Source organism: Falco punctatus, assembly GCF_963210335.1.
Source record: "Falco punctatus genome assembly, chromosome: 4".
NCBI lineage: Eukaryota > Metazoa > Chordata > Aves > Falconiformes > Falconidae > Falco > Falco punctatus.
Window position 1 is genome coordinate 91,436,007 of NC_137583.1, and position 14,050 is coordinate 91,450,056.

General features: G+C 39.7%; 1 long non-coding RNA gene across 1 annotated transcript in view; it reads right to left on the reverse strand.

Annotated features, from left to right (window-relative positions):
• The window catches only part of LOC308061754, a 44,350-nt gene continuing 30,300 nt past the window's right edge, over window positions 1-14,050 (reverse strand). The window contains exon 2 of the long non-coding RNA XR_013927345.1: window positions 1-14,050. This exon is cut by the window's right edge and continues 15,296 nt beyond it. This is a non-coding gene — a long non-coding RNA (uncharacterized lncRNA).

The following is a 14,050-nucleotide window of genomic DNA, read 5'->3' on the forward strand; positions in this document are numbered from 1 at the left end:
AACAAACTTTCAGGTATTTCACATAATACCCACAGAAAACTACCCACAACACCTCCCCATCTCCCAGTCCAATCTGTTGAGGAAGAATATGTTAGAAGGATATTTATCTATCTCTCTGACTCCAAATAACCACTGGCAGAGACAGCATAATACAAATATTTCTGAATAATTCATGGAATGATTGATGGGCAAAAAATATTGCAAACAATGTATTTTAGGGATATTATTTAATAAGCAGCAATAAACCTGCTCATTTTGTAAAGAACATGAATAATTTATTTTAATACTAATGGACAAGAATTCCTGTAATGCATGATTTGTAAGAATGACCCAGCCAGCTCTAATAAGAGACTGAGCAGCATATGCATGAATAGCATGCAGTGTGCAAATATGTAGGCAACGATGAAAAGAAAAATAAGCTGGCCAGAATGGTGAAGCTACACTAGTACCCACCAGTCCTTCCACAAGAATGGGGCCCAAAAAGTGTTTGAAATTAAGGTAGAACAACTGGTGTGGTGTAAAATAAAAGAGAGCAAGGAGGCAGATTTGGTAAAATCTTGCCTCACTTTGGGAAAATAAAAACAAATATTGCCAGTAAAGAACAGGAAGAATGACAGGGGAGGGGGCACATAGTACATGGGTTGTAGCCACACGTTAATGCAATTTGATAGGGAGAAGTATTGGGGGAAGGATGTAGTAACATATTATGGAATACTGTGCTACAGAAAATATTTCTTAATACCAAACATGCAAAAAAGAAGTATTGGGGGAAGGATGTAGTAACATATTATGGAATACTGTGCTACAGAAAATACTTCTTAATACCAAACATGCAAAAATCCTAATGCTCTCTCTAGCATAGTGCAGACTGTGGGGAAAAAACAACCCCAAACCTGGGTTTCCAGTAGCTCTCACCTGCTCATGGGACAAATAACTTTCTAGAGCTTTCTCTGACATTTGACTGACAGTAGTTGTTACCTGTGGGACCACGTATCCTTAGAGCTCAGCTGTGATAGGGATGGTTTTATAGAATAAGATGATTATGAACTCTAGGATAACCACTAAGAAAGTATTCATTTATTCTGCACTTACAGCTTACCACGTTCCTAAAACATGTCAAAAACATGGTAAAAGTTAGGGGCATCTGGCAGTGGGATTTCATGGCAGATGCCACATCAATGCTATGCAGCATACCAGTGTGGGGACTTCTGGTGAAAGCAGAACCATTTGTCAGATGGAGCAAGTTTATTGTCGCTTCTGTAGCTGAGAGCTCAGAAAAGGTCCTGATGCTTCACGTCTGGCTAAGTTGAAGGACAATCTCAACTTCTACTGTGGGCTTAGATTCTATGTTGGTACCTGTTTAGGAGTAGATTCAGAGTAGCTGAACCTAACCAAAAAAGTGAGGTACATGATAGATGCTCTGTTTCTACTCCATTCAGTGGACATTTCCTAAGTATTTAATCCTAAGAAAAAAAAAGAAAAAAAAAAAGTAGAGGTGCTGGGTAAAAAAAATCTATAGAATCTAAAGCCCTTCAAAAGAGCACTCTGCTACTAAATAATGTAACTGTGTATCACTCGTTCATAAAATATCAATAAATAATTTTAAATTATCTGCAATTTGAAATGCTCCTGAAATTATATCCATTCCCCTGTTTGTTCTATATACACTTGTGAGGGGACTTTCATGGGCTTTCTTCCGTTTAAACTCTTGATTTTGCAGTTCTTCTTTGCAGTCATTAGCATTAAGATAAAATGGAAGAACAGTGGATAAATCATTATTTGAGATGACTATCAGGAATGGAAGAAATAAAGATTGCTTGAAGTGAGAATAAAGCCTTTCTTTGGCAGATTAGCTGCTGGTTTCTAAACCTTCCTCCTGAGAGAAAAGTACCCAGGAGGTAACAGGCTACTGTGTCGTTCGCTGCAGCTAGCTGTTAGCTGATTTGCAAGCCCAGGTCATCCCTTCAGTAGCTGTCATGCCCTGTTTTTGGGCAGCAGGTTGTGACAGCAAGGGCTGGGGATGTGTATTCTGCGTTGATTCAGTGGGCAGGATTTCAACCCATGTGCCTCAGCCAAGTGCAGGGCACAGGCTAACCCTCAGTGTTTAATTATAAGGTGTTGGTTATAAGGTGTTGGTTGTTCAGCAACAAAAAGAACTTTCAGTCAAATTTTGTGGGTAACTGATGTGTTTCTCCTTCTTTGCTGGATCAGAAGTAGTGGCCTGACCTTAACCATGTCACTGTCTTCTTGCTGTATAGATTTCCCCCCTCTGTAACGGAAAGCAAGGAACTTTACAGATTCTGAGCTAGAATAATGACTATTTGCGTATGCAAATGAAACGTTTCCTAGTACAGTGCCATAGATAAGAATCACAACAAATGTACTTCAAAGTAAATGAGTGAATGAAATTTAAGACTGATACTGTGAAATAAATGTGAACTGGCTTTTTTTGGTGGTAGGAACTCATTAGACTGTGAAAATTAATCATACTGTATATAGTACCCCACTGGCAAGACATTACTCACTGCAAAGTAATTCTGTTGTTTTGGGACTTCGCATGTATACTAGATTGATGGTGATTCGGTGTTTATTGAGGTGTTTGGTTTGCATCTCATTTATGTTTATGTCTACCATATGGTCTTTATTTGTCATAGTATTTCTTTAGTTTTTTTTTTTAAATCTCAGATATGAGTATCTGCATGATGAAGATGCTCTGTAAGTAAAAGAAGAAATTGAGCAATATTAAACATCACAGAACGCAAGTGATTGCTAAGGATAAAGAAAGCAAATTATGACTACAAATAATAGCTTAAGAGAAAAGCCTGAACCGATCTGAACTTTGGTTCTAGGGATAAGATCTTTAACCAAAATGGATATCTTGCTGTGTCCCTAGTCTTGAATTTGGGGATTTAAATTTAGGAAAAAGCTAAAATAGGTCACTTTCAGAAAACTTTTTTAGTAGCCAGACTTCTTTTCTTCCAAACAAGCAATTAAAATCTCATTGTCTGAGATATTTAAGCAGAGAAACCCAGAGTGCCTAACATTGTTTTATAAGCATAATACAGGAGCTGTAAGAGAAGGAATATCTGCCTAAGCCTTTCAATCTCTCCTCAAGAAAAGTAGACTGATTCGTGTTAGATCCACTGGGCCAAGGTTCAGTCCTCACTGCTGAGTGTTGCATAGATCAGTTGCAAGCTGGCTTCTCGTATGAGAAACAAACCTTGCTGACATCTTTGGTATTGTTTATTTGGGTGATATTGATCTTGGCCCCCACCCAATCCCTTCCTGGAATCGAAAGGCACACAAAGGTTTAGGAACTCATGAGAAATCTTTCATCGTTTCAGATAATGGAATAGTCTTTTCACTCTTTAAGGCTGAAACTTTATGAACAGGAGTTAGGTCATACATCCTCAAGGAAGAGTTTTCCCACAGTAGGTACCAGAAAAGCTTCTGACAAATTTCCAGCAAAAGTACATCAAGCTGTAAGACACCCTGATAATGCTTCCATGTACAGATGTAGAAACTGGCATGAAAAATGCCTGGATCTGTTAAACTTGCAAAATTCAGCTAATAATCAGATATGCTCTTCATGCAAGGTCAAATGAAGTTGTAACTAATACAGGTCCATAAATATATATCTAGGGAGAAAAAAAATCAAAGAATAGCCTTAGATAAACCCTAGCCTTAGATAAATGTCTTCTTAAGTTACTAAGTAATAGCAATATTAATGGCAATCATCGTTAGAAGTCTTTCACTAATATAAATAGAGCTTTGGCTGGAGTCTCCAACTCATTCACAGAGTAGCTTAAAATAAACTTCCTATTTTCTTACCCAGGTTATAGTTCTTCCCATTGGGAAGTACTCAGGAGTACCTAGAAAGAATCAGAAACCATTCTATGAGTGGAAGAAGGGGGACAAAACAAGCAAAGACTGGGAGATTCAGAAACCCTGAAAACAGACACCAGACATTTTGCCGTGCACAACAGAAAGTGCAAAAGTGTTGATGTACCTAAAGTATGGACAGCAGCTCTGATGACAGATCAGCACTGTGGCATGTCTATACTGTACATTAAGAGCCAAAAAGTAGATTGTGGTTGGTGTTAATTCAAGTTGATCTTTTCTATTCTAGCTTTCACATGTACTGTATTGTCCAAGTAGTTTCCCCAGCAATAGGACACATGTTTAAGGAGCTCACAGGAAAAAAAAGACTGGTGACATTTCTGAAAAGATATATCTGGCCTTCAGCAGATAAAAAATTTAGCATGCCTTTTCTGTTTCTTGATTCTGTATTGACACCTTCCCTCCCTCCCCATGTGCTCAAGTTCTCCTAAACAAGTTTTTATTTCGTTGAGTCACTACTGAAGCTGTAATCACAGCTGGGTTGGGCACCATGTCTCACCAGCCCAAGGCACCTGAAATTCATTGTTCCTGAGCAACCCAGCGGCAAACAGAAATTACGGCATCCCTTGCCCTGTTGCAAACACTCCTTTTTTCCTGACCTCTTCTCATCTGAGGAAGATAAAAACTGTCACAATTCTTTTTGGGCAGAAATTTTTCAATAGCCATTGGTGAAAAGCACTTTATTTTAGTATCTGTTCAGTCTTATATCGAACAATGTAGCTATTCAGAATGAATAGACTTTTCAGGAATTACACAACCCTTTTGTAAAGTTCTTTCTCACTAATATACAGCTATGCCGGTAAAGATATACTTGGAAAGATTTAGGAAAGCAGTTGTTTGCTCCGCTTTAAATTAAAAGAAAAAAAGAAAAGCATATTAATTCCCTACTGTTACTAGCTCAGTGACATGAGTGGTATATGCCTCTTCATAAATATTTTTTTTGCAGTGCAGTGGGCAAGAATTTTCTTCTCCCCCCCTGGCCAAATAATCTTCATTCTTTTGCACAGCTGTCCTCTGGCCTGTAGGTGTCATAGTCTGAATATGAATGAAATAGATAAATACTAGTCCACTTACATGAAATAACTTCCTGAAAAGTAATGCTCTTGTTAAGTACTGTTATTTATTGAAGCTTTGGAAGCGGAGAAACTACTGTAGTGTATAGACAAGCATACAGTATAAAGGATTGCATTACATGTTCTCTACGTCCAAAGGTGAAGTTTCTCATTTCTCAGCTAAAACCCATTTTTCTTAAAAGTCTTATCCTGAAGCCTCCAAATCTGAACTTGCCTGTCTTGATCCCATTCTTCATCCATTCTCCCTCTCCTGCTTTCTGCTTGTTAGTATCTCTTTAACTCAGATAAGAGTGACTGAAAAGACTAAAAGACCAACATGTTCCTCTGCCCCTTGAGGGAGCCTGGTGGTGGGCTGTTGGTGTAATAAGAGCACAGGATGAAGCTGCAGTGAATACTAGGGAAACATCTAAGGAGTGTAATAGTCTCAAATAGCAATTCTTACACTCTATTGTCTACACTAAGCAATTAAGGACTCCAAAGCTTAGATTTACCCAGGCTAACTTCAAGCAATTTCCTGAACACCTAAATTAAAATCCTGAACTAAATATATAGTCACACTGTATAATCAATGCACTGTTCAAGCATTGCCAGGAGAACACTGTCCTACCCAAAAGCTCAAGTTTGCTCCAGGTGCAGTGGAAGCTAACAATGAACTCCTAACGTGACATCCAAGGTAAATATAAAAAGTCACAGGGGCCACAGCTAGGCCAGTTTCACATTAATGGTAAGATATAGTAGCATCTGATAACACATTAATAGGCTGCTTACATAGATGTTATTCAATCTACCATTGCTATGCACACAACTTTGGAAACAGAGAACAACAGCTATTCTGCTTGGCCAGCACTCAGCTAACACTATTTGTAGAAAGAGCATAATTTCCTCCACTGGAAGTTTCAGTGGGGTTTCTAGGTGATCAAGGACAGAGGTGTTGGAACCTTGGACATTTGTAAAACATGTAAAAGAGTGAACACTTAGGAAAGTTTGGGGAATGTCAGTTTAAAGCTTTCCCATTAATAGCTACCTGAAAAATGGGACTAGGAAAAAATATATTTCTATATCCTACATGTAAACGTGCAGTGCAAGAAGGATTATAATTTAAAGAAGTTTTAGCCGTACAATTAACTAGAACCGGTAACTTTCTGTCTTGAGCCTTCTGTTCTCCTCAAAGGCATAGAGAAACGGTAAACAATTCTTTGATGTCATTTGAAAAATATCTGACTTACGATGCAGGACTCAAGGTGGTAAAAATAGGATCCTTGGTTAGAACCATGAACCACTCTTCTGGTTTACTAGATAATCAAGTAAAAGATTTCCATGTTTTTTGCTGTAGGCATTAATTTATAGAAAGATCTAACTAATTATTGCAGAATAAAAACAGGCATTAGTAATTCTGAATAAGAAAGGCCCAGCAAATATATATTGAGGACCCTAGACCTTGTCATTTCTGTGACATGTGGATCTCTATATTAATTTACTCATGCATTTCCAGATAATGATACCATTTTGTGTGAGAATTTTAAGATGCAACTGAAGATCATACTCTGTTGTTCTTGGAGCTGTTCTTGGCTTCTTTAGCTCAACATTATTATTTTTACCCCAACTACCTGGAATAAAGGATTTCGCATTTCTGTAGCTATAAGGAGCTAAAGGCTGCATTTGGAAGCACTAATGGATGTTTACAATAGATTTTCAAATCCAGTTTCAATACCTGGATATTACTGTTCCGATTCAAATATTTAAAAATCTTCTTAAAGTAGTCTAAATGAAGCTTTGAAGATCATGCTCTGTAACAATCTTATTGCTGATTGCATTACACAGTGAAACACTTCACCACACGTTCACTTTAGGCTGTTAACCCTTAGACAGCCGTGACACACAGACCATCATATGCTAGGAGGTGATGATAGTTTTTTCCATTTTCTAAGATGCTGCCTCTCAGATACGAGCATGTGTCTGCCAGACACTATATGCTGTTGGAAGAAACTTGGAGGGGGGTTGCCCTGTAGTTTTGTGTTTCCATCTGTTGGTCGGTAGTCTGGTAAGAAAGTGGTGCTGAAACTTACTGTGTGTCTTGCAGCCAGCACCATGCTTGAATTGCTGTTGAAGACAAAGATGCAAAGAATGAGCTCTTTAATTCTCAAAGGGTGAGACATGAGGACACTGCCTGCTGTTTCCAATAGAATGCATTTGAAAGTCTGGGGTCAGTTCTGGATGTACCCACAAAGTTGGCTAATCATTCTGATACACCAAAGTCTGAGATTTGTAGTTTTGTTTTTTGTACTGCTCAGACTAGTGCTGGCTGAAGGAAGAATTCTTGCCTGTCCATCAGCTGTAGAAGCATGTTTGACTTTGCTATGCAAAGTTTCACTTCGGCTAAACTGTCTGAGTGACACTAGGAATCATACTGTGCTCTGCCTGTGTTTGAAGGCTGTGTCTAAAGCATGTGTTTTGGTCTGTCCCTTGGAAGATCTCCATGTCTTTCAGAATGACAGAGACATGATATGACTCACTTCACACAATTTTGTTTCTTCTGTATATTTACACATCTGAAGAAGTAATCCTTGGCTCACTTATAGGTAGTGTGTAGAAATAGACAATTTTAAGGTCTGATTTTTGACACTGCTAATTGTTGCCCAGAAGTGTTCATTTTTTCTCCATTGACTCTAAAGCTGCTCAAGACTATTAGCTCAGCAGTAAACCTGCATTTGCTCCCATAAATCAAATAAAACCCCTGATCCAATACAATGAAATAACTAGGAAGATTTCCAGTTATTTCAAAGAAGTCTGAATGCATAAAAAAAGTAAGCTGGGAGGTTGGATGGTGTGACTTATTAGATATTTCTGTGCCTAAAAGTATAGCTGAATCTGCATGAGTTACAGACTAGTTAGAGTAGGCCAGAGAATAGATTAAATTGCAAGAGCAACCAAGAGCATAGATTGTTTAAAAAAAACAACAAAACCAATATCAACATGAATAAAAACATTCCCCATCATCTAACCTGATCCCACTAGGCAGGGTCTGGAGCAAGTCTTCCTTAGGACTGCGATGTTACTGGCGAGAAGGGAAAGCTTTCTAGGCTGCTGGGAGAGTAAGTTGAATGAAGAAAGTTTGGAAAAAGTTTATAGAAAATAAAGACTGAATCTTCTTTAGAAACCTTGAATTTTATTGTTTTTCTTCCTTTCTGTATCTAGGGATTTCTTGTGCCCTTGCAACTATTTTAGTTTACCTTTTTTATAGCTAGTCAGCACACAAGCCACTTTTTCTTTTGCACGCTCTGAAACTTACTGCTGCAACTGAAAAGAGATGCAACAAAGACTTCCTGCCAGAGACAGGGCTTTTTTTTCCATCCCCAATGGCTAGCCTATTAAAGCAATAGCATCAAAGTTTAGAAAAATTCACATCTTTTTCTTCCTTTTATAAAGAAAAGGAAAACAATAAAAGTAAACAAGAAAAAACTTTCCCAAACCCTGTACGAGGCCCATATCAGAAGACTTTCATAACCTTCGTCACAGATTATTGGTAACCAAGTTCAACAGCCTTACCCATATAAGCAAAAGATATCAATGCATGTATATTACATTACTGACAGGAATATTCTCATGAGCAACAACCGCACTGATTTTTGATATTTCCTTTCACAAAGCAAGAAGTAATCTCTCAATATATCTCAATAATACTAGAATGTCTGTGGTTCAAAGGCAGCTGTCACTTGGGAGACTTACCTAGCCCCATAGCTTTTAAACTCAGATAAGTAATAAGCATCTGATTTACGAATGCTTCATACCAGGAAAGAAACCTGAAGTTATTGGAACGGGTCCTTGTCAGAAAGTTGTCCTTAAGGAAAACTTTACAAGGCTTCTTTGCAACCAGCATTATTTCTTATTCTATGCGGGGGCGGAGGGAGGGTTGGGGAATATAATCCTGTAGAGCTCTTTTAAAGTCCTAGGTAACTTTAGAATGATGTGGTTTGGGGTTTGGTGGGGTTTTTTGCTAGTTTTTGTTTTAATGTTTCTTGGAGGAAGAATTGTTAGGTGCAGCACATCTCAATCATACTTTGACTCAATATATTTTTGTATAACATCCTGGCAAGCAGTGAGAACTCTGCTGTTTTTTTGTCAAATTATTATTTATTTAAGAGTTTTCTATGAGTTAACGATACTCCCATTCTTCTAGGGAATCTTTTAACAGAAAGAATTTCAGAACCTGCTGTTCCAATGTGCTACAGTATGCCACAGCCTCTGCTCTCAAAAACATAACGTTGAAATGTTAACTAAATAAAATAAAGAAGAGCTGTTTTGAAGGAACTGCTGCAGGCTGGCTATTGTGTATGCTCCATAGTATAAATACAGGTATAAAAAAGTTTGGATCCTGACTGAGCTGCAGCAATAAGGAAGGACATGAATTATATTTTTTAAATTATTTACAACTTCATAGCGTGGCTTTAAATTATTGATACCAGTGACAGCAACTGCCAATGAGACAAAGCTTCTACTGAAACAGCTGCAGCAGCATGCTATGGTACTGGGGACTGGTTTGGTTCAGCCCTTCCAATTCTTTTTATTAAGGGAAAAAAGTCACTTCTCTCATGTTAGGAGAGCAGAAAAAAGAAAGGAAGATTATTATTAAAGGAGAAATTTCCTGCAATAGGCTTTGATTACAGTGTGTGTCTCAGAACTCTTGGGATAGCAAAAATGTTGTAACTGAGCATGAAAGACATCTGACTTAGCAGTGACTGCATAATGTTTGCTATAACACTTCTTTTACATGTAGGGTTATAGCAGCAAAAGGGTCCCTGGTGCACCACAAAGGACGAGGAAGCACTGTGTGTTAGAGAGACTTTAGGGGGCATACTTGTCCCCACCTGCCCCCCACAGTACATTGTCTGGGGCAGGGTAACTCCACATTCAGGCACTATCTCCAAGACAAGAGTATTAGCCTCCAGATGTGGTAGAAGCACTTGCATCTCTGTTGGTGTAGCAGCAACAATCAGGAGTACCACAGATCATCTGTCTTTATTACCGCTGCTTGCTCCTGCTGACTTACACAGCTGTACTCTCCTGAATCTGTCTGACAGATTCCTAATAACATTCTGTTGCTTCAGGTGCAAAAGGACACACCTGTTTTAAGCATGGTGGTATAGAGCTCTGTTTTTCCCTACTGGTTTATTCAAGTTCAAAGCAACAATGTACTAGGTGAAACTCAAGAAGAGAAAAGGAGTACCTTGTGTTATTTGGGTCTGGGAATTTGGTCGGACCCATCACTGCTGAAAGGAGGAAAGATTCCCAATGTGAAAACACCAGCGAGCCACGTGTGTGCGCTGCATAGGTACTTGCAGAGTGTAAGAGAGCTGTGTGGAATGTTAAATTGCATCCTGTACTGCTGGGGATCAGGTGCCGAGTTGTATAAAGACAAGTGCTGTATGAGAGTGGAGAAGTGACTGAAGAGAGATTCTTCGTGGATAATGATTTTCTGTGGAGGAGAATCATGCCTCTTTTGTGTCCTCTTACGTGCACGGATGGAAGGAGAGGATCAAAAGTCTTCTGCTGTCATTTACCTAACATAGATCATCTTAATGACTTGCAAAATGGTAATAGGCACATGGACACACGCCGAGGAGCCTGTGAAGCTGCAAGAAATGAAGTGTGCTTTTATGGTTCAGGTTAAGTCTTGCTGAAGCGGGCTGGGATTAGTAGCGGCAATGGCTGCCCTCTGGCTGCAGGTCACCAGGATGGCAGGAGTTCTGCCACCCCACCGGGTCTAGAAGGGGCTCATCTGTGTAGCCTAGAGGGACCTCCGTCTCTAAAGCTTTACATTGCCCCAGGGCACTAACTTCAGGGGGCTATCCCTGAACCATCAGCCCTGCAGAGGAGAGTGGCCTGAATCCACATTGCCCAAGGGGCTAGTCTCTTTTTTCAGCAGAACAGCCACAATACATAGTGTTTGACCTGAGCTGCAGTATATTGGCAATAAGATACTTAAAAAACAGTTTTTCTTTTTCCCCCACCCCTTCAAAACACCCGAAGTAATGACAGCTCTGTGTTGTAACACCATAATGCAAGTACATGAAGGATAATCGAGAAAGAAGGACTCGGGACAATGACAGACCACTAAGCTATTTGACAATGCAAGGGTACTGTACAAGACTTAGAGACCCAAGAAAATATTTGCATAACTGTATTTGGGTGATTGCAACTGCAGTATTAAGGTGAGAATTTAAGGGGTAAGCAAAAAACCCCAAACAACCAGCAATAGGATCTGGTAAGCTGGCCCTAAGAAAAAGCAATATGAGGCAGCCTTTCAGGTGAATCCTCTTTGGCTAAAGAGATAGTCTTGTTTGATTCCTTCAGTTTTTAGGGAAGCAGGACACTCCTTCAGAAATAACAGATGACTGCCAAGATAACCAAGGTGCTTGATTCCATCTGTGCTTCCTCTTCTTTCCACTAACGCCACAGAGGCCGGACGTTTGGTTGCTTAGGTCAGCTGTGTCTCAGTCCCACCTTCTCGAATCTGCAACACAGCATATTGCTCTGCCACCATTCACCTGACCTTCGTCATGGTCATAGCATGAAAGCATACAGTATATTGATGATGACCTCACAGTTTCATTGTTAAAGATCCTTCTGGCAGCTTTTACTCCAGTTAATAGTGAGACAGCTGACATCATAAGGAAATGGATGACATCGCTTTGATTCTGTATAAGATATTTAGTGTTCAAGGGCATTGACTATAGAGTACTGACACCAAGCAGCACCTACAAACTGAAAACATTAAGGTTTTTTTGATACTAACTTGCCAGATCCAGTAAAAATAGTTAATTTTGTAGTTTAACCATGAGTGGCATAACAGCAGCAGAATATGCAAAGACTCTTACTTTCTTTCTATAAAGCACTTAGCAGGGGATACTAATGGGAAGATTTCATTGACAATATGCTAAGAAAAAATGGAAGCTAGTGAAATAGAACTACTCGTGTAACAAGGTGCGAAGAAAGCATTTGTAAGCAGAAAAATAACATTTCTTACTTGTCTAAATTGTTCCTGCATTTCTCTTAAAAACGGAAAATTCACTGAAGTACATACATGAATTCATTACAGCATAAGAACCATTGGATTTAACAGCTTTCACAGAATCTCTGTAGTGACACACAACTGTGTTCGTTAGGTCAGATCTTTGTCACCATTCTTGTGGGTTTATTGTCCTTGACTGCCACTGAACATAATAAGGTCTGAGGCCTTTCATGTATCCCAGGTATGGGGAGGGCTCTCTGCAGCATCAAAGCTGAAATGTGTCCAGCTGTGTAGATTCTTCTGGCAAATGCAGGTAGATTTCACCAGAACCTGGCTACCTGAGCATCTCTTTCTTTCTGACAAATATTCTTACGTCTTCCAAAGAGTTAGTAAAGGACCACTACATAGCTGTATTATGCTTAGCAAACTAGGAACTGTTGGCGTGCCTTACAGGTAGGGAAACGTAGGAACCAGAGTCCCCAGAATTAACTAGCTGGTGAATGGCGGAGCTAGGGACTGCAGCTCTTGTGAGTCCTAGCCCAGCATGGCATCCATTGGGCACTGCCTAGTTTACGTTTTACAGAGGAGGGAGTTTCAGATTTTTGTCTAGCTTGTGAGGACAGTCAGCAAGAGCAAGTAGAACCCACCTCAAGACCTTTACTTAGGCTAGCACTTGTCACACTGAATACTTCAGAAGCATCCCAGTCCAAACTTACCATGCAATAGCACAATGGAGTGAGCAGAGAGATGAAGGAACTGTAGCACTGGCTCAGCTTGAGGGAGAAGAATTTCTGTTCATCAGTGCTTTATCCTTCTCAAAGCCATGGCTGGAAGGCTGGCCAAGGGAACAAAACTCTGGGTTATCACAAGTTTATTTCTGCACTGCAGCCTCTCAATATAATGCAGGCTCCTGTTCATACTGATCATGGGTATGGATATTTTCCTCCCCTACCTAAACAGAATTTATTTGATTTACATATTTTTAACTAGTTCCTGTACAGATCTATTTACAAATGGAGGCAAACCGCAGCGGCGAACGGCAGGTGGCGCTCTAGGACTTGGGATCAAGCACTCCTCTGGCTCCTGCTCTCTGCAGTTGACACTGAAGAGCAAGGAAACCATGCTGAGCTCTGCCTCCTACCTGTGTAAGAGAGGTCTATAATTGGAGGTTATGCAGATAGCATGACTAAGACAGTTGCACTCAGAAGCAAAAAGAAATATTAAGCTGTTTTATACCAGTAATTTGTGTGGCTACTTAATACCCGGGAACAGCATGGTAACAGGGTCAGCCCAGCTTAAAGAAGGCCCCTTTGTTCCCTGCTTTTGGGCTTCTGTTAAAACTTCATCTGGGAGATATTCTAGGGCTGGTAGGAACCTCAGCCTCAAGGTGAATTTTTGCCTGAAAAAAGCCAGAAAAAAAAGTCACCGAACTCTATTTAGGAAATGGAAAGTTAAGGAAGAGGACATGTAGAAGATTCTTGCCTTGAACTACAGTGGAAAATGTGGGAATTTTGATTTCCACATCCCCTGCCCTAACTCTTCTGTTTATATCCGTGGTAGATAGGAAAGTAACAAATCCCTTATCAAAAATGTTTCAGTTTCACCACTATTAGCACAGTGCTTTTTTTGCTGTCTCTTCAGGCATCTGATCCCCAGTGTAACACGAAATGTACTTTCACGCTTCACTCAGTTTCACAAAACAATGAGAAGTTTTGGTTTCTAATGCATGCCACCACATTAAAAATCAGGTTTTAACTAGCTCCTCAGAGGAGCCTATGTCAGGCTCCTCACCAGGTTCCCATGGATTGAAGCTAGCCCTCAGCCTTTACACGGGGTGGAATAATAAGTTACATTTTAAAAGGCTTGTGCCTTCTGCACAGATTGTTTCTGTGCACTGCAGTGTGGAAAAACCTCAGTAAGAAGAAATGCAGATTTCATTAATTGTTAGCAACGATCTAACGCCATGCAGACGTGCATAAAAATAGCCTTATATTCCAAAAATGTTGTATCTACATCCAAAACATTAGGATGAAAATCTTTACAAAGAGAAGAAGGAGGGGAGGGGGGA